This window comes from Narcine bancroftii, chromosome 1 (assembly GCF_036971445.1).
Source record: "Narcine bancroftii isolate sNarBan1 chromosome 1, sNarBan1.hap1, whole genome shotgun sequence".
Lineage (NCBI taxonomy): Eukaryota > Metazoa > Chordata > Chondrichthyes > Torpediniformes > Narcinidae > Narcine > Narcine bancroftii.
The window spans coordinates 419,586,786-419,609,899 of record NC_091469.1 but is presented as its reverse complement, the minus strand read 5'-3'; the positions used below and the strand labels follow the sequence as shown (position 1 = coordinate 419,609,899).

Here is a 23,114-nt window from a genome sequence, read left to right as displayed (position 1 = left end):
GTCAAGGTAGAAATTGGCTGCAAAGTGGATAAAGTTGACGAGGTCTTTATGGGTGCACGAGGCAGCACAAAAGTAGTTGTCAATGTACTGGAGGAAGATGTGAGGGGCCATGCCTGTATAGGTTTGTAGTAACAATTGCTCAATGTAGCCAACGAAAAAGTCAGTGTAGCTGGGCCCACATGTGTACCCATGACTTTGAAAATGTGGGATGAATCAAATAAGTTATGAGAGCTAGTTCTGCCAGCCAGAGGAGTGTGTTGGTGGAAGAGTACTGGTTGGGTCAATTATCGAGAAAGAAATGAAGGGCTTTAAGGCCTTCAGTTGGAGGGATGAGTTGGTCAAGTTTGGGGAGCTGGAAGTTGTTGAAGTGATGGAGTGCAGTAAAGAAGTCAATGGATCTTCTGGGACTTCTGGGTATGTGGATCTTGGATAGGAGATAGAACCAGGTAGTGCAGGGTTGGGAAATAATGAAGTTGGAGGCCATATGAGGGATGTGACAAGTTCAGAAATAATGCTGGATCCAGTGGTTTGAGTTGGAGAGATAAGAGGTGTCTGAAAGTTGTTGTCTGGCTTTGGCCAGATAGACGTCAGTGCGCCAGAGTTCAACAGCGCCACCCTTGTCTGTGGGTTGGATTGTGAGGTTGGGAATGGTGAGGAGAGAGTGGAAGGCAAGGTGTTCTGAAAGGATGAGGGGTGAGGTGAAGTCAAGATGGTCGATATCTTGGCAGCAGCTGGAAATGTAAAGGTCCAGAGCAGGCATAAGGTCTGAATGAGATGTCCAGGAGGAAGGTTTAAAACGTCGGTAAAACAGTAGAATCCTCATTATCTCTGGCACTTATGGGGATTGTGGATGTCAGATATGCAAATTTTCTGCTTGACTGAGACTTAATCTTACAATGCCTAACTAATGCACCTGCATTAAGAATACACTGTTTAAGAGAGAAAAGACAGTGCAAAATGTAATTAAAAAAAAATCCATGTTGTAGTATTGAATTATGTAAAATTCACTTTAATCAGGTAATTCCTGTAACTTACAAAATTTAAATTCAAACCCCAGTCACTTGCGCTGTAACAGCATTACGCTAACTGCCTCACTAACTGTGCCACTGTCGTGATTAACCCATTCCCCTCACACTGACAACCTGACTCACCTCCACGCCAGTGTCCCAGTCAGGCCATCCTTTAAATTCGAACCACGTTAGCGAGTGCTGAAACAGCGTTGCACTAGTTGCTATGCTAACTATGCCATCATAATTATCACCCTCCCCCTCTCTTAAGTTTACCGATAAAGCCTTACTTATATACTAATAAAGATTCTTACCAGGCAGGGGTTGGGAGACACTTTGGGACAGTCTCCCCATCAGCTAGCACCATCCTGGGCGCCGCTGTTTTATTCAAGCACAACTTCATTGAAAGTTTATTCAAGCAGCTGCTGTGGACGAGGCATGACCGGGCTGCTCCGCTGGCTGAATGTTTGCTCCCAAGGGGTTGAGTGTTGCTTCGGAGAACATTTACAATATGGCAGCATGACTGCAGACTTATTTGCAGACTGCGCTTATTTGTATTCACTGCTTGTTCTTTGAAGTCTGTTGTTCATTTGAAATTGGGAAGTTGTTCATTGCTGTGATTGGGAGGAACAGGTTAGGGGTAAAATAATTAATGTTTTAAATTGGATAGTCTATGTAAAAATATGGCCACGCCAGTGTATTTTGGCTGCCTGTCATCATTTAGATAGTAACCAATTTATTCCTAATTGTATGTTCCGTGCTTTGCATCAACATGCATTGTGTTAAATGCACAATATAAATAAACTACTACAACATTTAACTTTTACAATTTTAAAATTGTATGTAAAACTTTATATTTGTTCTTATTTATTTATTTTTTAAAATTTCTTCGGTGTTTTTGCTGGTTGTTTGAGTTTCGGGTTGATTGAATGCCAGATAATGGGACTTTAGTTTATAACTTTACCTCCTATGGATGCTTTAATACTTAGTGGGTTCCTCCAGCATTTGTGTATTTACTACAATCACAGCGTTTGCAGACTTTTGTGCTCATCCCTGTCTTATTCACCAACCTCTTGTGGAGCACTTTGTCAAAGGCTTTCTAAAAATCCAAGTAAACAATATTCACTGACTCCTTTATCTGTCCTGTTTGTTGCTTACTCAAGGAATTGGGGTGGCATGGTTGGCGTAGCAGTTAGCACAACACCTTTAGAGTGCCAGCGATCAGGACTTGGGTTCAAGTCCCGCTCCGTCTGTAAGGAGTTTGTACTTTCTCCCCATGTCTGCGTGGGTTTTCCCTCGGCCTATGGAAAATAAACCACATGAACTATGTACTAGGTATTATCCATTCATTAATCTATCACTATGTAACAATTTACTAAATACTATATCTATATATTAATCATTATATTTACTCATTTACTATGTTTGAATTTATATACACTATGCTACAAAGTAACAATTTACACACACTTTCAAAAGTAATAATCCATTATGTATTTACTACACAAGGCCACTATAAATTAATAGAAGATAAAGGCGACAGGATATGATTGAACTCTGAATCAAAACATGATAGGTGGAAAATAATTGTGGCACGTCAAGAAATGAAATTCTGTTGAAAAATTTGGCAGGGAATTGCAGAAATGTAATTAAATCAGGAATACAATATAAAAAGAAGCTGTGTTCAGCGGGCAGTCAAGTGACTGGTCCTTATGATTGCCTCAGCCTTTGTTGTGAATAAAGGTTTAAACTTAAAAGAATTTTCCGTATTGCCTGACTGTTTTTACACCTCAAACCACGACAGGGGCTCCGGTTTCCTCTCACCGTTCAAAACTTACCAGTGGTGTAGGTTAATTGGGTGGCACGGGCTTGTGGGCCGAAATGGCCTGTTACTGTGCTGCATATCTAGATTTTTTAAAAATTACAAATTAAATTACAAAATTAGAATTCAATAGAGTTGTGAATGGTTTTCTGAAGGAAACCATGTTGACTTCAACCTATTTTATCCTGTGGGTTCCAATATCTCAAACCTCTAGAATCTTGCCAACCACTAGTCAGATGCCTTTTGCCTCTTTCCCTTAAGGAGTGGAATTACCTTTGGAATTTTCCAATCCTCTAGTACCATTCCCAACTCTTGATGTGTTTGCAATCATTTCAGCTACTTCTTTAAGAACTATGGGGTGTAGTCTATCCGGTCGAACCTCAGCATCCCAAGTACCTTCTTAGTAATTGCAACAACACTCAATTCTGCCCCCTGATTCTCTGACATTTCTGTCAAGTCATTAGTGTCTTTCACAGTTATCTGCTTGGTTCATCTGCCATTTCTTTGCTTTCCAGTACCACTTCTTCAGTGTCATTTTCTAGCAGTCTCATGCCCACTGTTCCCTCTCTTTTACTCCATGTATACCTGGCAAGAATTTTGGTATCTTGTATTATTGGCAAACTTACCTGTACATTTCATATTTTCTCCCTTGTATTTTTTTTTGTATTGCCTCTTTGATTTTTAAACCTGCTGATTTTTTGAAAGACTATTCCCTCTCTTTAGCTTTTATGCTGTCTTTGACTTGATAGCCATGATTTTCTGATCCTTCCTTTGGAATTATTCTTCTGATTTGGAATGTAATGATCCTCTCTTCTGAATTATTCCCATAAACTCAGACTTTTGTTGTTCCACTGTCTTCCCTGCTCGGATCCCCTGCCAATCAACTTTGGTCAATTCCTCTCACATGCTTCAGTAGTTACCTTTATAGAACTGTAATACCATCATATCTGATTTTAACTTCACCCACTCAAACTACCAAGTTAATTTGTTGTATTATGATCACTGCATTCTCAGGGTACCTTTATCTTGAGCTTTCTAATCAAATCTGGTTAATTGAACACCACCAAATCCTGAATTGAATTTTACTTTGTGGGCACAACCACAAGTTGCTTTAAAAAGCCATCTCATGGGGATTCCTCAAATTCCTTCTGTTAGGATCCAGCCCAGTCCACCTGCATGAGGTTCATTTTGCTTTTGGCATTTTGTCAATTGTAGCAATAGAAAAATTAAGATGTGCGTGACTGCGGAACCAATGGCCCTTAACACTAGGGCAATATTTGCAGTACAGAATGTTTATCCTGGAACTGCCACCCTGCAGTGAAATAAATGCATGTGCTCATAATAATTGGTAAAATAAGAAGTGAAAAAAAAAATTGCTGGAAAAATGCAATAGGTCAAGCAGCACCCTGAAGACAAAGGAGCAAAGATTATTTTGGTTCAAGGCACTGTACTAGTCCTAATGCATGGACTCAGCCTAAAACATCAATGATTTAATTATCTACTTGGATGTTGCTTGACCAAGGAGTTTGACCAGCAGTTTGCTATTTTTGTTTCAAACAACGGTATCTGTAATCTCTTGTGTTTCCTGTTCAGAGGTGTTTTGTTTCTGAATTTGTTCTGTAGGGCTTTCCAAGTTTTGTTTTGCTTTAAAACTGGAAGAGTGGATCCCAGCTAGCAGTTGTTCTAACATTAAGTTTTCTGCACATTTGCCATTTATTTATAAATGTTTGAGGATAATAAATGTAACTGTGAAGAATGATAGACACAATGGATTGTGTTTTGTTACAATAACCCACAAAATGAATTGCAATTGCTAGTAGCTGCCTGAGGAATTACTTAAATGTATGCCACTGCAATATCTTTAATTGTTGCAGCCTTTTTTATTTGGAGCAATATTTTATCTTGTAATGGTGAAAGCAACAAATATTAAGGGAAATTTCCTTGAAGCAAATTAAAGTTGAGATACAGTTTTAATCTCCTACTTGAATTGAACCAAATACTGTAAAACCTCTGGTATCTGGACCTAAAGGGATTGGTAGATGCCAGATAAGTGAATTTACTAGTTGCTTGAGATTTAGTGTTGTGTGGATTGACTAAATAAGGACGAGGCAAGCCAATGTTAAACTTCTGTATTTTTTTAAACTTAATTATTTTTTGAATTTTTTTTTGACAGATGCTCGAGGCACCCGTTTGCATGAATTCCAGATAACGGGTTTTACTGTAGAACCATAGAATATTTCAGTACAGTAACAGGCCCCTTTTGCTCTTTGAGTCTCTGACTGACCTGCACCCAGTCCATAGCCCTCCATACATCTCCCATCCATGTACCTGTCCACATTTTTAAATGTTAAAATTGAGCCCGCATTCACCACCTCAGCTGGTAGCTCATTCCACACTCCCAGCACTCTCTATGAGAAGAAATTCCCCCTCGTGTTCCCCCTAAACGTTTCCCCCTTTCACTCTTAAACCATGTCCTCTGGTTTGTATCTCACCTATCCTCAGTGGAAAAAGCCTATCTACATTTATTCTGTTTATTCCCCTCATAATTTTAAATACCTCTATCAAATCTTCCCTCATTCTTCTATGCTCCAGGGAATAAAGACCTAACCTGTTTAACCTTACCCTATAACTCAGTTTCTGAAGTCTGGGTAACATCCTAGTAAATCTTCTGTGCACTCTTTCTATCTTATTGATATCTTTCCTGTAGTTAGGTGACCAAAACTGCACACAATAATCCAAATTTGGCCTCACTAATGTCTTGTACAACTTTACCATAACATCCCAACCCTGCACTCAATACTTTGATTTATGAAGGCCAATATGCTAAAAGATCCTTGTGATGCCACTTTCAGGGAAATATGTATCTGAATTTCCCAAATCCCTCTTCTACTGCACTCCTCAGTGCCCCACCATTTTCTGTGTATTGTAAAGGATCGTGGACTATCATCATAAAGGATGGAATTCTGCTGGGAACTCCAGCTTGTGGTGCAGCTGGGTCGAGCTGTGGAGACAAAGAAAATTGAATACTCAGAATGGCAGCTGGAACAACATTTGGAGCAGCAGAGACCAATTGGAGAGCTGTGTGAAAGGCACATGCCTCAAGTTAATGAAGGGTTAAAAACCACAATTTGAGAACTGAGGGAAGTTATTTAAGGAAGCCTTGGAAAAGGATTTCATAAGCTTATGACAATGCAATATTGGTTATTTCTCTCTCCAGCATTCAATACAACATTGTTTTGTTATTCAGTTAAAGAACTGAATTTGGACATTGAGCTTTGAGATTGAATTCTGTAGACTGTGTTTTTGGACTGACTGACTCAACTGACTGACCGGGGGTTTTTTAGGGATTTTTCCTTTTTGAATATTGGGCACAGACTGTAATGGCCTGGGTTTTTCTACATACACACGGTTTATAAATATATATCCATCTATTTGTTATAGATACTTACAGTGGGGTTAAGATATTAAGTCATGAATAAATTTGGAGTTAAAATTTAAATTGCATCTTCTGTGGTTGCTGGTTTGGGGCGTAACAGTATGTCCTTTCTTGGTTTGTCCTTCCAAAATACAACACCTTGTAGTGCATTGTGAGAGAGCAGTTGTGCAGACTGCTAGCTCGGGTATCACAAAAGAATGTTTATTTAAACTTCGCTCGCTTATTAGACTGCCAGTCGGACTGTGCGTATGTCTGTAAAGCAACTCAGCGGTTGAGGCATGCAAGTTGTCTTTAGCGGCTGAACGGACACCCAGGAAGACCCAAGGGAGCTCGTTCCCCAGTTGGGGCTCTTGAGAACAGTCCACCAGGACTGGGGGGGGGGGGGGGGGGGGGGTGATACGTAATCGTGTGATGGAGCTCGGACCCTAGAATTTTGGACAGCTCACTCCATGAGGGACATGGTCGTTATTAATAGGGGATGCCGAACCAGGAGACCCAGGTGGATAGGAAGGCCCTTGCACAGGTATCTGCGGCTATGTCGGGAAGAGGGGGGTCACCTCCGGCCACCGGGTGAATATGTCAACCATGGTTAGCAGGTAGCAGTAACTCCTTGAGACAGGCAAGGTGCCCACTATGTCCACGTGGACATGTTTGAATTGGCATGAGGCAAGCTCGAACTGCTGGATAGGCGCTCATGTGGTCATCTGCACCTTCACCATCTGGCAGTCCGGACATACTCTCGGGTGGAAATCATCTGAACCAATGTATGGATGAAGGGGTACGACAAACAGTGTATGAAGTTGAAGACTGTTTTCTGCCATTTTGCTGAGATCACTGGTTGTGGGGGTTTTCTGTTGAAATGTCACAGGATGGTGGTGGTGCCATCGTCTAAAGGTAGGTCCTGTAGTTGTAGGCCTGTGATGCCTGTGCAAAAACACTTCGTGCCCATGTCGGATTGTTGGGCCTGGACCCGCTCGTAGAAGTCAACGGCCTGTGAAAGGGTGCAAACTGCAGGCCTGGAGAGTGCGTCTGCTCCAATGTTGTGTTTTCTGGAGAGATGGCGAATAGAGGTAATAAACTCTGAAATGTATGACAGGTACCTCTGCTGGTGGATGGACCATGGATCCGAAGCCTTGTGGCAGGCGAAGGTTAATGGCTTGTGGTTGGTGTAGGCTGTGAAGGTCCGTCCTTCCAGGAAATAATGAAAGAGGTGAACCGCAAGGTAGAGGGTGAGCGGCTCCTTGTCGTAGGCGTGGTACTTGCATTCCAGTGGACAGATGGTGGCTGAAGAATGTGTGGCTTCCACATATTGTCCACCAACTGCTCGAGGACCACACCCACTGCAGTGCCGGATGTGTCAACTGTGGGTCCGTCCATCCACTAGTGCACTAGCGTGGTCGAACGCGCCAGGTCTTCCTTGGTAGCTGTGAAAGTAGCCGAGGGCTTGTTGATCCAATGGAGGTCTTTGGTGGAGGCAGTCATCAGGTTGAAAAGGGGGCACGTGATAGCGGCTGCCTCTGGGATGAACCTGTTGTAAAAGTTGACCATCCCCATGAGCTCCTGAAGGCCTTTGAGCATGGATGGCTTTAGGAATTGGCGGATGACTCTACCTTGTCCCGCCCAGAGTGCCACTGCGCCATCTTTAGTGATGCGGTGGCCCAAAAATTCAACCTCCTCGTGGCCGAACTCACATTTTGCAGGGTTGATGGCAAGGCCAAACTGTGTCAAACGTGTGAAGAGTTATAGGTGCGCCACGAGTTCCTACTGCGTACTGTTTGCCACTAGGATGTCATTGCGGTAAATGAAAAGGAATGGTAGGTTACACCCTACCATGTCCATCAACAGCTGGAACGTCTGCGTGGTATTCTTCTGGCCAAACGGAATCCTCAGGAATTCAAAAAGGCCAAATGGAGTGATGATGGCAGTCTTCTGTACATCATCCGGATGGGCAGGTATCTGATGATACTCCCAGATTAGGTAAACTTTAGAGAACAGGTGGGTGCCATGAAGATTGGCCTTGAAGTCCTGAATGTGAGGCACTGGGTAGCGGTCTGGAACCATAGCCTTGTTTTAAATGGCGGTAGTCGCTGCATGGTCACCAACAGCCATTGGCTTTGGGCACTGTGTGGAGGGTTGAAGGCCACAGTTTGTCGGATCGACGAACAATGCCCAGCTCCTCCATGCATGTGAACTGCTTCTTGGCCAGTCTGAGCTTGTCCGGTGCTAGTCTATGGGCTCAAGACTGAATGGGAGGTCCATTGGTCACGATGGCCGTGTGGGTGCCCATGACGAGGCTGTATGGAGGAGAAATGAGGGCATAGAATGATGGGGTAGTCGGTGAGCAGGCGGGTGTAGCAGTCACTTGAGGTATCTACCACAGCCAGGTGGGTGGCTAGCTTGTTTGAAATACCAAAGGGTACCGTCTGAAATGTCTCTGCGTGGACCAGGTCCACCAGTAACGGTGCGCCCAAAGGAAATCCGCACCCAGCAGGGGTTTGTCCACTGCTGCCAGCGTGAACCACCACAAAGTCCGTCTCCCCAAAACGCAGGGTTACGCGCTTCCGGCTGAAGGTTCTGATGGTGGAGTTGTTTGCTGCTCGTAGGCTGAGGCCGTATGGTCTCGTGCGCATCTCCAGGGAAGTCGGTGAAATGGCGCTCATCTCGATGCCTGTATCGACAAGGAACCTGCAGCCTAGGATGCTATCCCACGGTAGACTGTTCTGTGGGCCAGCCGGTGTGGCCACTAATGTTGGCTGGATTGCTCATTTACCTGAAACAAGCAGGGCTATTGGCATTTATGTGCCTCGGTTCCCCAGCATTGGTGGTAGAAACACAGGCGTTGATCCGTAGGGGCTGAGCTCTGGCATTTGGGGCAGCGTTCTGACGGGGGGGCTTACCTTTTGGGTGGGCTCGTGCTGTGGCTTGGTAACTCGGTTGACCATTTTGTGGGCCTCGCATTTGGTGCGGTAGAGGACGTCGGCCTACGCTGTGACTTTGCGCGAGTGGCTGAAATCAGTGTCTGCTAGCAAGAGTCTGATGTCTTCTGGCATTTGTTCCAGGAAGGCTTTCTCAAACATGAGGCAGGGCTTTTGGGCTTCTGCCTGCGCAAGCATTTTGTCCATAAGTGCGGATGGTATCCTTCCCCAGGCCATCTAAGTGCAAGGGTCTAGCAGCCCTCTCACATTGGGTGAGGACGTATGGGTCAATAAGGAGGTTTTTAAGGCTAGATATTTGCTCTCTTCTGGTGGAGCTTGGATGAGGTTGTCTATGCGGGTGGCAGTGTCTTAGTCAAGAGAGCTAACAATGTAGAAATACCTCGTTGAATCGGAAGTGATTTGCTTAATCTGGAACTGGGCCTCCACTTGGCCGAACCAGGTGCGGGGCTGTTTGGTCCAGAAGGTCGGCAGTTTTAATGCTACAGCACCTACCACTGCGGGGCCCTTGTCATTGAGTCTTCAGGGCGTGGAGACTCATTAGGGTCACAACTGATAGTGTGTTGTGAGAGAGCAGTTGTACAGACTGGAGATGCAGGCTGCTTGCTCGGGTGTCACAACAGAATGTTTATTTAAACTTCACACATTCGCTTATTAGGCTGCCAGTCGGACCACGACTATGTTCCACGGCTTGTGTCACGCTGTCAAAACTGCACACCAACTTCCAGTCTGGACTGGAAGAGATGGATGTGTGCTGCCATCTTTGCTGCGACTGCCCCACTTACCGCATGTAACAAGTGGGGGTGGTTCATCTTGGCATACTTGTGTGTCACCACAACCTTATCACAGCCGGTGCAGACGGCCGCGCCTAAGCACCAGGGCCGGCACCAAAGCAACAGGATGCATTGCCGGTTCTGGGGGGGGGTGGGGGAAGGGGTGTGTTGTGTGGCGGCGAACCGGCCCCGCTTGTAATGCTACATGGTTGGGCAGCCATGGGGAAATGGTGACATCAGAGGTTTCTCTCTGACTCCAGCATCCCTTCCAGCACGATTAAGATGTCACAATGCACCAGGTCACTGAGCTCATGTTGCCCTTAAAGGGGCATGCTGAATTTGAATAAATACAGTTGTTAACGACCCTCACTGTGGGGGCTGTGTTTCTTCCACTGCTCACACCGCTACACTTTCTCCAATTTCTAATCTCAACCTATGTCCCAGAGCTATCCAGCTCCATAATTAATTTGAAGCTAATGGCATTATGATCACAAAAATGCTCACCTATTCAAACTTCTGTCATCTGTCCTGTCTCATTCCCTAACTGGATATCGATTATTGCACTCTTTCTTGCTGGTACCTTTATATATTGATTGAGAAAACTTTCCTGAACATATATGACAAACTCCAAGTCATCCAGCCTTCTTACAGTCGCAGTCAATATGTGGAAAATTAAAATTTCCTGCTATCACAACTTTGTTTCCTGCAGCTGTCTACTATCTCTCTACAGATTTGCTCCTCCAATCATACCTTTCCCGTTCCTCAGCTCCAACCATATCGCCTCAGTAGATGAGCCTCGGTCTGTCCTGCCTGAGTCCTTGGCAACATTACCACTCCTCCCCCTTTTATCACCACCCCCCCCCCCCCCCACCCCGCCCCGGCCCCAACCAACCTGTTCTATCGCATCTAAAGCAAAGTAAGTCTTGCAACCAAGTTTCACTAATGACCACAATGTTGAAATTCTACAAGATTATCCTTTCCTGCATTACTCTTTGCATTTGAATAGATGCACCTGAGAACATTTCCACCAGGTACAACCTGTTGACTTCTAACAATGCAGGCTAGGCACTTTTCACATAAACCTTTCCCTCCCCCACTCCTTTATCTGCTCTGGCACTGGTTCCCATTCCCCTGCAAATCTATTTTAAATCCACTGTAACAGCACCAGCAAACCTTCCCACAAGGATATTAGTCCCCCTTCAGTTCAGATGCAAATTGTCCCATTGGAATAGGTTTCACCTTCCCTGGAAAGGAGCCCAATGATCCATAAACCTGAAGCCCTCCCTCCTCCTCCATGTCTTTAGCCACATGTTAAGCAGCATTATCCTCCTATTTCTAACCTCACTGGCATGTGGCATGGGGAACAATCAGAATTTGTCATGAACAATTCTGCAACACTATCACAGTGTAAATATTCCTATAAATCACCTTACCACAATAAATAAAAAATAATCATTGATTATTCAGGAATCTGATGGCAGCAGGGAAGAAGCTGACTTTGTGCTGCTGACTGCTTGTCTTTAGGCTCCTTTACCTTTTTCTCAATGGTAACAGTGTGAAGAGAGCTTGGCCTGGGTAGTGGGTGTCCTTAAGGATAGAGGTTGCTTTCTTAAGATACCACCTCTTGTAGATGTCCTCGATGAAGTGAAGTCTGATGCCCATGATGTTGCAGGCTGAGTTATCAACCTCTGGAATTTTTTCTTGTCCTGAGCGTTGGCACCTATGTACCAGATAGTGATGCAACCAGCTAGGATGCTTCCTGTGTAAGTTTGAGAGTCTTCTGTGACATACCGAATCTCCTCAAATGCCTCACAAAGTATAGCTGTTGGAGAGCCACCTTTGTGATTGCATCAACATGGAAACTCCAGGACAGATCCCCCCCCCCCCCCAGGAATTTGAAGATCTTGACCATCTCCACTACTGAGCCTTTGATGAAGACAGATAAGAGATTCTGTGTAAGAGATAGAATAATCCTGAGATCACAACCTGGAGGTACTGTCCTTCAACCTAGCACATAACTCCATGAATTCTCCTTGCAGGACCTCCTCATCCTTCCCACCCACATCATTGGACCCTACATGGCCACAACATCTGGCTGCTGCTTACCTCCTGAAAATGCTGTGAACTCAATCTGAGATATATTGGACCTTGGCACTAGGGATGTAACCTATCACCTGGGATACACTATCTCTTCCACAGAACCTCTTATCTTTCTGCCTAACTATGGAATCCCCTCTTCCATTGCCTCTCCTCCTCCCATCCTTTCTTAGCCACAGGACCAGACTCCGTGCCAGAGACCTGATCACCATGTCTTGTCCCTGTTAAGTCATCTGCCCCATTTTTTTTGGATCTAAATTATCACCTTATAATGGAGTTCCACTGTATATTGTATAATATACAGCAATACTTGCTACATCCAAACAGGTTCATGAAAAAACAATTAAAATCAAATGTATTAAATTAATAAGTTTAATAAATATGAAAAATGCAAAATAAATATTCATAGGTACCATAGTGCAACAAAAACAGATACAACAGTTGATAGGATAACTGATGACCAAGGATTTTGTGTAATGTGGGGAAAATCTAGAAATGTTCATTTTGGAAGGAAAAGTAAGAAAGTATATTCTGTAATCAAATAATGAGAATTGCAGAACTCTGTGGTGTAGAGGGGTCTGAGTGTACCGCTGAATGATTTGCAAAAGGTGAGTGTGCAGGTGTACCAAGTAACTATGAAATCTAATGTCACAGAAATTAAAAACAGAAGTCAAGAGATTGTTTCAGTTGGGGCATTAATGAGATTGCATCTGAAGTTCATTTTACAATACTGTATCATTCTTCTTGTACAAGGAAAGATGTTGAAAAAAGGTTTACTTTACTGCTATCTGAACTGATGGGCTAATGTGTAGAAGGTTTGGACAGACTGGCCTTGTATCTCGAATTTAGCAAACCTTCAAGCTCCTGAGGAATCTGATCATGTGGATATTTCCACTTGTGGGAGAATATAGAACTAGGGGTGACTTTGTAAATAATGAATTAAGATTCAATTTATTGTCATGTAATAAAGACAATGCAATAATAGACAAAATTTGTTTTCGTCTCCTGTAAGGCAGACGGTTTCGCCATTGGCAGAAATTGTCTGAAGTGCCTCTTATAGTTCGAGAAAGAAAAGCAAGAGAGAGTCCCCCCACCTACCCCCAGAGTCACCGTGTGTCCTTGAATTCGCATCCAGCACTTGCACAGCCACACAGAGTCCTGTCTAAACCATCAGCAACCTGAGCTCTAGATCTGAACTTCCGACACGATCAAGAACCCTTCAGCATCCTTGGCATCCTCTCGCATCCCAGTTGTGATGCCTGGTACCCCTTAAGGCAATCTCCAGCAATAGCCCAGTGTAAATCCCTCGTCTGCAGTTACCCACTGCCTGCATAGGTTCCTCGCTTTGAATCGCCAATAATCAGCCTTCTGTGTTCTTAGATTACCTCACTTGTCTGCCACCGTGGTTGTCTCCTCTGCTTCTTCATCTCAAATGGTGGGGGTGGTTGGGGGGGGGTATTTTTGTTTTCTGGTGTCCTGTGCCAGTCCTCTGCTTCTCCAGAATCTGTAACTCCTTGTAGTTGCTGTCAATCATAGGCACCTCTGTCTTGGGTGCAGGCCCTGTTGTTGAAGTATTTTGAAAATAAATCCACCGTCTGCACCATTTACAGACCATTTAAAGCCTGTATGGAGCTGACGGCAGTTGGACTGGGTGGTTGGACCCTGCGGGAACACTGCGACTCCGCTCCCCGTGGGTCCGAACTAGCAGCAGTGTTGCCATTACAGCAGCACCGCCATTTTGCAACGTTGAATTACACAGTCAAGAGTTTTTTCACCAGGCTATTGAACTTGGAATTCTCTTTAAAGGGCAATGGAAATAAATGCCTTGAATATTTTGTAAGGCAAACTTTGTTAAGTATTTGCTAAGCAAGGGATAACAAGGCAGGAATATAAAAGGTTAATGTTACGATCAGATCAGCGGCATCAGTAGGCTTAAAGAGCTGAGTAGCCTACTTCTCTTCCTGCTTTGTATGTTTGAAATAATTTGCGGAGATTATAACCATATCTGGGATATCACAGTGATATTTATTAATTATAAACACTGCAATGCACTCAGTATTTTTTCTCTACAACAAAGAACTCGCCAAATTGGTTGATAAGTAAATTGAAGAAGGGCTGTATTTAAACCTCGCATTGAACTCTCTCCTGCAAGCTCTCACAAATAACTACTTAAAATGACCAAAAATATTTTTAAAATAATGGTCAAGAGATGAGAAGATCTCTTGCTCTTTCAAATAGTGCATTCACCTCCACTTGAAAAAAGCATCTGGGGTTTCCTATGTTTTAAGATCTCATACAGAAAACTGTATCTCCAAACATGCCACTTTGGTTTTGTAATAGAATTTAAGGCTAGGTTTTTTTTTGCCTGCAAACTCAAAACGCAAGAATACCATTAGATGACCCACTCCTGAAATAACACTGAGCAAATTAGGTTTTTAAAAAAAAAATGACAGTGCAAGAATGGTGAAATTAATGTAAACATTGATTTCTGTATTTAATAATTTGACAGGCATTTCACAATGAATAACTTTAATGATGGCAGAAATAATAATTAAGTATTTTATGTAATTCTCTGCACAATTAATTCTTCACCATACACAAGGATATAAACAGCCCTCCCTGAAAAAAGCTGACAAGAGTCAGCTTCACTGTAACTGAAATCACAGAATAATAGAGCAAGGGAGTCCATTGCCAACTCATTCAGAGCTATACAATTGGCTTTTTTCCCCACACAGCATGATGGGACTTGATATTTTGATATTAAGCCAGACTGACTGTGGTCTTTCAGTCAAGAAATCCAGAATGCAGTTACAGAGAGGGGTGTTGAGTTTATCCATCAGCCTCTGAGCTATGTTTACGTTGAACACTGAGCTGAAGTCCGTGAACAACACCCTGGTATATGAGGCATTGTTCTCTAGGTGGGCTGGGACAGAGTGGAGCGTCAAGGCTAAAGCATCATCCATGGACTGGTTTAGATGGTAGGCAAACTGGAATGGGTCTAATGTCTCTGGAAATTGTGATATGATGTATTCCATTACCAGATACTCAAAGCACTTTATGATCGTAGAGACAGGTGCCACTGGGCAATAATCGTTTAATGCAGTTACCATTCCTCTCTTGGGTACTGGGATAATGGTGGGTACCTTGAATCCTGCCGGGGCAGTGGACTGCTGCAATGAATTATTGAAGATGTTATGTGATTGTTAATCTTTTTTACTAGTATGAAACTTGACATTAATAATTTGTCATCACTTTAGAAAAAAGGAATGAATAACTCTTGCTCTCATGCAATTTTCATTCCACGGGTGCTCAAGAAGATATTGCTTCTTCTTGTGCATTTTAAAGTCATGTAGATCATCTAGTTGTGACCATTGCAGGAATCATCATCCCAACACTCATCTAGCTATGGACAACTACTAGGTGAGTGAATAAACTTACTTTCACCTTATAGGGCCACTAAGCCTCATCCTGCAGTGCATTGACTCCAACTTCGAATCTCCTGAAGCTCGGGTTTCTTTCTACAGCCACCCCTCCCTCCAAAACTATTTTCCAATCTCATTCCCATAATCTTGAGTATTGAAAGTCTCATTTTTCCCCCTCTTCATTCCTCAACAACCGGCCCTTTCAGGTGAACCCTCTGCCTTGCGGCCGGCAACAGGAACAGATTTAAAACTGGCTAACTCGCCTTTCAGGTGGCAGCCCTAAAAAGCTGCTGCAGCATTACCTGGCCCACCTGAAAGCCCTAAGGCACCTTGTAGTGTCCACTGGATCTTATGGAGGCGGGGCAACTGGTGCCATAGCACCATCTATCATAAATATGTGGCGTAGCAATGGCTGTTTTCCCTACCCATAATCCCCCACGCAGGTGGAACCACTTTGTGTTTCCTACAACAGTTCCAGCTGTGTTGGAGATTATGGGTAGGGTAGACCGCCACTGCTATACCGTGTTTTGAGCCGCAGAGAGTGACCCTGAAGACTGAGGCGCCCAGTGAGGTGCAGGAGCGGCCAGCCGGGCTGTCGCCAGTCACCCCTGCCCTGACTGACCCTGCTGTCTGCACCTGCCCTGATGGCCTCCCCCTCTCCAGTGGGACGGGAAGCTGTCAGGTAGCGGGGTTGGGAGGGGTGCAGTCAGTTAGTGGGGCTGGGGGGGTGCAGTCAGGTAGCGGGGCTGGGGGGGTGCAGTCAGGTAGCGGGGCTGGGGGGTGCAGTCAGGTAGCAGGGCTGGAGGTTGCAGTCAGGTAGCGGGGCTGGGGGGGGTTCAGTCAGGTAGCGGGGCTGGGGGAGTGCAGTCAGGTAGCGGGGCTAGAGGGGGTGCAGTCAAGTAGCGGGGCTGGGGGGTGCAGTCAGGTAGCGGGGCTGGGGGGGTGCAGTCAGGTAGCGGGGCTGGGGGGGTGCAGTCAGGTAGCGGGGCTGAGGGGGTGCAGTCAGGTAGCAGGGCTGGAGGTTGCAGTCAGGTAGCGGGGCTGGGGGGGGGGGGGGTTCAGTCAGGTGACTCTGGGTGAACAAGTCTGCTCCCACTGTGTGTCATGGCCTTGCAGATACTTCTGTGGAAATTATTTCCTCTTTTTGTGTGTGTTTCTGTACTTTTGGCATATTTTCTTTGTCTGGATCTCATAATTGACAGAGATCAACTGCAACTCCCAGCAGCTATCCAGGCCTAGAATTGCTGATCCTTCTGCATCTACCATGTAGAATGTACAGAGGATCTTCTTTCCCTTATGGTAGCCATTGATTTTCGCTCTCCATAGCTACTTGATCAAGGGTCCACCACAGACCGTTAGTGTGACATTTGCTTTTTCCAATGCACCATCTTTTGGATACCCTTTTATTATGTTTTCTGAGAACATTTGGTAGTAAAGTCTAAGTGGAAGGACATTGCTTTGTGATCCAGTACCCAACTTCACCTCTAGGTTAAATATCGTAGGCTTGTTCTGGATTGTCCTCTGTATTTTGATCCTTGTGTGCAACTCACTTTTTTCATCTCATCTGACATCTCGTGAAGGTGTATGGATTCTATGTCCAATATCTGGGTGTCGGAGTCCTCATTGTTTTTTCTTCATTGTGGTGGATCTTCTTGTCTTTTTTCTTCACTGGTATTACTGTTTTCTTCATAAGAGACTTTTACATCTTCACCCAGTGGTTTGCTTTACCACAGGCTCTACATTCAGAACCATATGCAGGGCATTTGTTTTGGTCATTGAAGGGGTGTTGTCTGCTAAACTTCCTGCAGGTCTTGGGGGTTTGCACTTTTCTGATTGTGTTCTTTAAAGCATCAACCCTTCCTTTTGCTGTGAGTGGGTCTGCATAGATAGGGATTTCATTTACATCCTCATGGCTTCAAAGGCTCTGGCTGTGTCTACAGCTTTGGCCAGCATCAAGCTATCCTTCCCGAGGAGTCACGTGATGGAGTAGTGGCCGGACAGTGAACTCCAGCCCTCTCCAGAAAAGTCGGGAAAAACAAAGGAAAACACAAAGGCACAGAAATAAAAGTTACAGAAAAGTGAGTATAAAGGTGGAAAGAAGATGGCGACAAAAAAAGAAAAATCGAAAGCAACGGTAAGAAGAGAGGAAGAGAAGACAACGGAGGAAAAAGGTGAAGGCCTTACCTGTCCGAAGAGGCCCGCTGCGGAGAGAGAAACCATAACAGAAGAAATAACATAAAGATAGTGGGCCTTAAGGAAGATGAAGAAGGCAAGAATATGAGGGAGTTTATAAAAGAGTGGATCCCTAAGACCCTAGGATGTCCAGAACTACAGCAAGAAATGGAAATAGAAAGGGCACATAGAGTATTGGCCTCTAAACCACAACCACAACAAAAACCAAGATCTATTGTAGTAAAATTCCTAAGATATACTACAAGAGTAAAGGTACTGGAGAAGACAATGGAAAAAGTAAGAGAGGGCAACAAACCACTGGAGTATAAAGGGCAAAAAATCTTCATTTATCCAGATATAAGTTTTGAACTCCTAAAGAAGAGAAAAGAGTTCAATACAGCAAAGGCGATTTTATGGAAGAAAGGGTATAAATTTATACTAAAGCATCCAGCGGTATTGAAAATATTTATTCCAGGACAACAAAACAGACTATTCTCGGATCCAGAAGAAGCACGAAAATTTGCAGAACAATTACAAAAATAGACTGAGGGATGAAGACGGGTAATGAGAGTAAAAATGATCACGATTGATATGTATGTGGGTAAAGACAAAAATAGACTGAGGGATGAAGACGGGTAATGAGAGTAAAAATGATCACGATTGATATGTATGCGGGTAAAGAGGTATAAGAGTGAATAGAGACAATGTGCATATGTGAATGTATCTGTACTTAGAGGAAAATATAGATAGTATAGACAAGAATTAATAAGGGAAGGTAATGGAATAGAGAGAATAAGGAGGGAATTAAAAGAGTGACCTTTGTGACATATGAAAAGTGAAATCTTTTCTGGGGGGGGCTGGGTGGGGGGAAATAGCGGTCACTGCAAAATTAGTTGACGCTTGCGAGTGGATTCGCAAATCCAAATGGAGAGGGGAGATGTGGTTGTCCGACAAGGGATAAAGGACAACTCAGGAGGGGAAGGGGAGATTGGGGATAAAGAAGATAGAAATAGGAGAATAAGGAAAATGTTGGATGTTGTAGGAATGTTGTCTTATAAAGAGTTGAAAATAAGAAAACAGAAATGGAAAAGGAGGAAAGGTAATGATGGAAAAACGGAAAGAGAAGATAAACAAAATATAAAATGGCTACGCTGAACTATATGACTTTAAATATTAATGGAATACATAACCAAATTAAAAGGAAGAAACTACTAAATTTAAATGAATAAATGTATTCCATTAGAAAAAAAATAACATATAGGTTAAGAAATAATAGTGAAATATTCGAACAAGTATGGGAGCCTTACATTAAATACAATAGCGAAAACCTACCGGGGACAAACATTACCTAAGTTGATGGAAGGAGAAGGAAAGAAAAGAATGGACTCAGTAGAATTTCTGGTGTATTTTTGTTGAATGACAACATTGTCTGACTGGCTTAATGCAACCTAGATTGTATACCTAAAATGGATGAGAGGGGGGTGTGGGGTGTGGCTTGGGAGGAGGGACGGGGGGGAGAAAAAGTCACTGTATATGTGTGAAAAAGAAATAGTGTATATCATGGCTAATGTGATTTATGGTGTGAAAAATAAAAAAAATTAAAAAAAGCTATCCTTCCCTATAAGATACTTTTGCATTTTGGGATGGGCACTTGCCTATATTAGTTGATCAACTAATCTTTTCTCTAGTCTATATTCTTAAATCTGCATTTTGCAGGAACAATTTTTCATCGAGTGAGGAAGTTATCAACAGTTTCATTAGTCTCTTGCATTAAGCCTTGAAATTCATAGCATTCCATTCTATGATTAGACCTGGGTTCAAGGTGAGAAGCAAACTGCAAATATCTGCTCTGGATCATTTTTCTCCACCTCTGTAAGCTCTCAGCTGTTAAATGAGTTAAGGCCTCGCTCCTCTGTCCAGAGAAGAATATAACTGACCTTCTCCTCTGCTGTTGCATTTTTAAAATAGCTTTTGAAAGCTAAATTGCACTCTGCTGAAACTTTTTAAATGATTCAACAATGTCTTCAGCCTCCCAGTCCATCACTGGGTGAACTGCTGTTGCTCCAGCCATTTTTTTTCAGTAATGTCTTTCTCTTCTTCCCCTTTGTATTTCAGTGACTTACAATCAATTGTATGGCTTTATTCTTGTTCTCTTATACTGCTGTCACCATGTTATGTCTCTGTGTTACTTGGGAGGCTTCTTAAATAACTTAGAGATACAAGATTCAAATAACAAAAGAGCTTTACTTACTGATGTTTTCCATCATCTCGGGAATCTGTTCACGTCCCACAGTGGGGCACTAGAGTTACTACAGTGAAAAGGGTGTATTCTTATGCGGTTACAAAATAGTTCACATTATCCTGACTATATAGCATATAGTATCCATCTCATCTTGCAGATTAAAAATTAGCAAAAAGAAAAATTGTAATGACCCATTACTTAAGTTATTGGTGGTTTTTGTAGATTGGCTGCTGTCTAGTGTACTTGGGAAATTTTAGATCCAATACCAAAATTTAGTAATCTTGGTGAATGTGTATGTAATAACCAAGTAAACTAAGGGTGGCAAGGTTGACATAGCGGTTAGCTCAACACTTGCAGCGACCGGGGCTGGGGTTCAAATCCTGCACTGTGTGTAAGGGGTTTGTATGTTCTCTCCATGTCTGTCTAGGTTTCCTCCGGGTGTTCTGGTTTCTTCCTACCTCAAAATGTACCGGAGTTTCTAGGTCATTTGGGTGGCATGGGATCACGGGTTGATGAGCCGAAAGGGCCTGTTACTGTGGTGTATGTACGCTTAAACCTAAATAATGTTGAATGAAAATCTTGCATGGACTAACTTGACTTCAGGTTTCATCCCAAATGAACCATAGAAAACCTGACCACATAAATTTGAAGGGGCAATTGATAAAGTTGTCTCAGGAAGTTACCTGTCCAACAAACTCAAGATGACAAGTGTTCATTATGAACTCTCAGAATCAAATAAAAGCTACATGAAAGGAATGTAATTTGGCAAGACGTGTTGTTAGTGGCCAACTAGTGGAAAACAATGGGTGATTTCATAAAATGAACTGGTACTGGCAAAAGTGAAGGCAACAGAGCAGGATTATGAAATGAAGAATGGAGAAGAAAGCCATAGTAGTTTAACAAACTGAATGCTGTACATGCTGAATCTAGCACAGAGCTATTAGCATAACCACCAGAATGTGGGGGTGCAATGATAGGTAGTTAAGCATATCTGAGGAAGTCTGGATGGAACTGTATACTGTAGTAATTTGAGCATCGTACACTTTGATTGTTGTTCCTCTTCTCATTATAATTTTCTTCTTATCCAGTGATGCAAACATATTTCCAGTCATAAAATGAAGTCTATCCAACCTATAGTTCTCACATTTATCCTCAAATAATGATAATGTAATTTCAATTTTCCAATCCTTCAGTACATCTCCAGAACTGAGGCTTTTTAGAAGATTAGAATTTATGCACCCGTTATCTCCGTAGCCATATTTTTTTTAAGAATCCTAGAGTAGGGATTTAATTCTTCCTCTGTATTTTTTTTATAATTAATGGCAAGTTTGTAGTATATTTTGCCATGAAGATTAATGCAAAACATTGGCTTAATTCTTCATCATTTACTTATTCTGCATAATTGTTTTCCAACCTCGTTCTTCGTGTGGGCCTCTCTTCATATGACCTCCTTCTCTTTGATTTTAGGCTTAAAAACTGAAAATGAGAGCTTTTGTCGTGCTCAGTAGTTTGTCTTATCGTTCATTTTCTCAATATTAATACTTTTTGGGTCTTTTTGCTATATCCTGAATATATCTGAATTTGCTAACTTTTATTTTTCTCCTTCATGTTTTCCTTATGTTGGTTTATTCTTCTCTACCCCCCCTCCCCCCTCCCCTTTCATATCTTTAATCCTATTTGGATACATTTTCACTAAAAATCATGAAGTATCTGATCATCACCTTGAAATCACTTTGCCAACTCTATCCTTATTTCTTTGTACTTTTTCCTAAGTACAAAGTATTTGTTCCTAAGTACAAATACAAGACCACTAGTATTTCAGACTCAACATCCTCAGTCTGAAACTGAACACTGTATTCCATCAGGTGATTATTACTCCTGTTTCTCTGATATCACGTGTAAAAACATGTCTCACAAAATGACCAGATTCAAAATAATATTTTACCTGGTTGTTTTAATCATGTGTTGGTGTAATACCCCAACCCCAACCAACCAATTTTCCCTTGCAACCGCTGCAATCGTGTCTGCCTGTCCCGCATCGGACTTGTCAGCCACAAACGAGCCTGCAGCTGACGTGGACATTTACCCCCTCCATAAATCTTCGTCCGCGAAGCCAAGCCAAAGAAGAAGAAGAAAAGAAGGTGTAATAAACTAGCTTGTTGAAGTAGCAGGTAGAGTGGATGAAAGGGAACCAGTAAATTTGGATTTTCAAAAGGTGTTCACAATATATAAGCACGTAGCTTTGAGATGATGTGTCAATGTAAATAGAGAATTGGCGAACTAACAAGAATGATCAACTAGGGATAAGGGAGTCCATTCCAGGTTGGTAACTTATAAGTAGTAATTAGGGCAGATACTGCAGTCATTTACAATATGGTTTAATACTCCATAAGAAGAAACACACATACACCAGCCAAGTTTGTGGGTGATACAAAAGTGGAGGGAAGACAAGCAATGAGGTGAGCAGTTTACAATATTATGGGCCCAGAGGACAGCAAAACCTAGCAGCAGTAGCAATTCACCAAGACAAATGGTTACTTAAACAAAAGTTGCTTTTAATTATCTTTAAACATGAAAACAGGATCAAACTTTAACTTATTACTATTAACTTATCCCCGTTCTAATTCTAAGCGCATGTGTATGTAATGTGGGTGTGAGTTCAGAAAAGTTCTTTGGTTCACAGTCCAATCTCACTTCTCACTCCTCTAAGTTCACCAGTATCAGGCAATTCTTACACTGTGCACAGAATTTAACATTTATGAAGTTCACCAGGCTTTGGTGCTTGAAAGCTAAATGATTACTGCTCAGGAAAGTTCTTGTTAGTTTTCAGAGAGAAATTTATTGCTCATTGGACACAAACTGATTCCTTTCGATCAGCCACTTCAGCATCTTGCCGAAGAAACTTGCCCCATCAGGGTTTTCCAGATGATAATCTCCACAGAGTTCCTTTTTGTTTCCCTTATTTCAAGTGAAACGTTATACAGCCAGCCATCTCCTCTTGTATGGGCCACAAGGCTTTTGACCAGGCTGAACTAAGAACACAAGCTTGTCCTGTTCCAGTCCCAGCTGCTGCTGCTGAACAGTAGAACTCAATTCTCTCTCTCTCTCTCTCTCTCTCTCTCTCTCTCTCTCTCCCTCTCTCTCTCTCTCTCTCTCTCTCTCTCTCTACTGTGATGTTCTTATAGGTATTCTTTAAAGTTTTTGCAAAGG

The 23,114-nt window shown here is 42.8% G+C and overlaps 1 protein-coding gene across 2 annotated transcripts in view; it reads left to right on the top strand.

Moving 5' to 3' along the window:
• chn2 (chimerin 2) overlaps positions 1 to 23,114 on the top strand; it is a 335,049-nt gene that overhangs the window by 34,891 nt on the left and 277,044 nt on the right. The gene's annotated exons all lie outside the window — the stretch shown is intronic.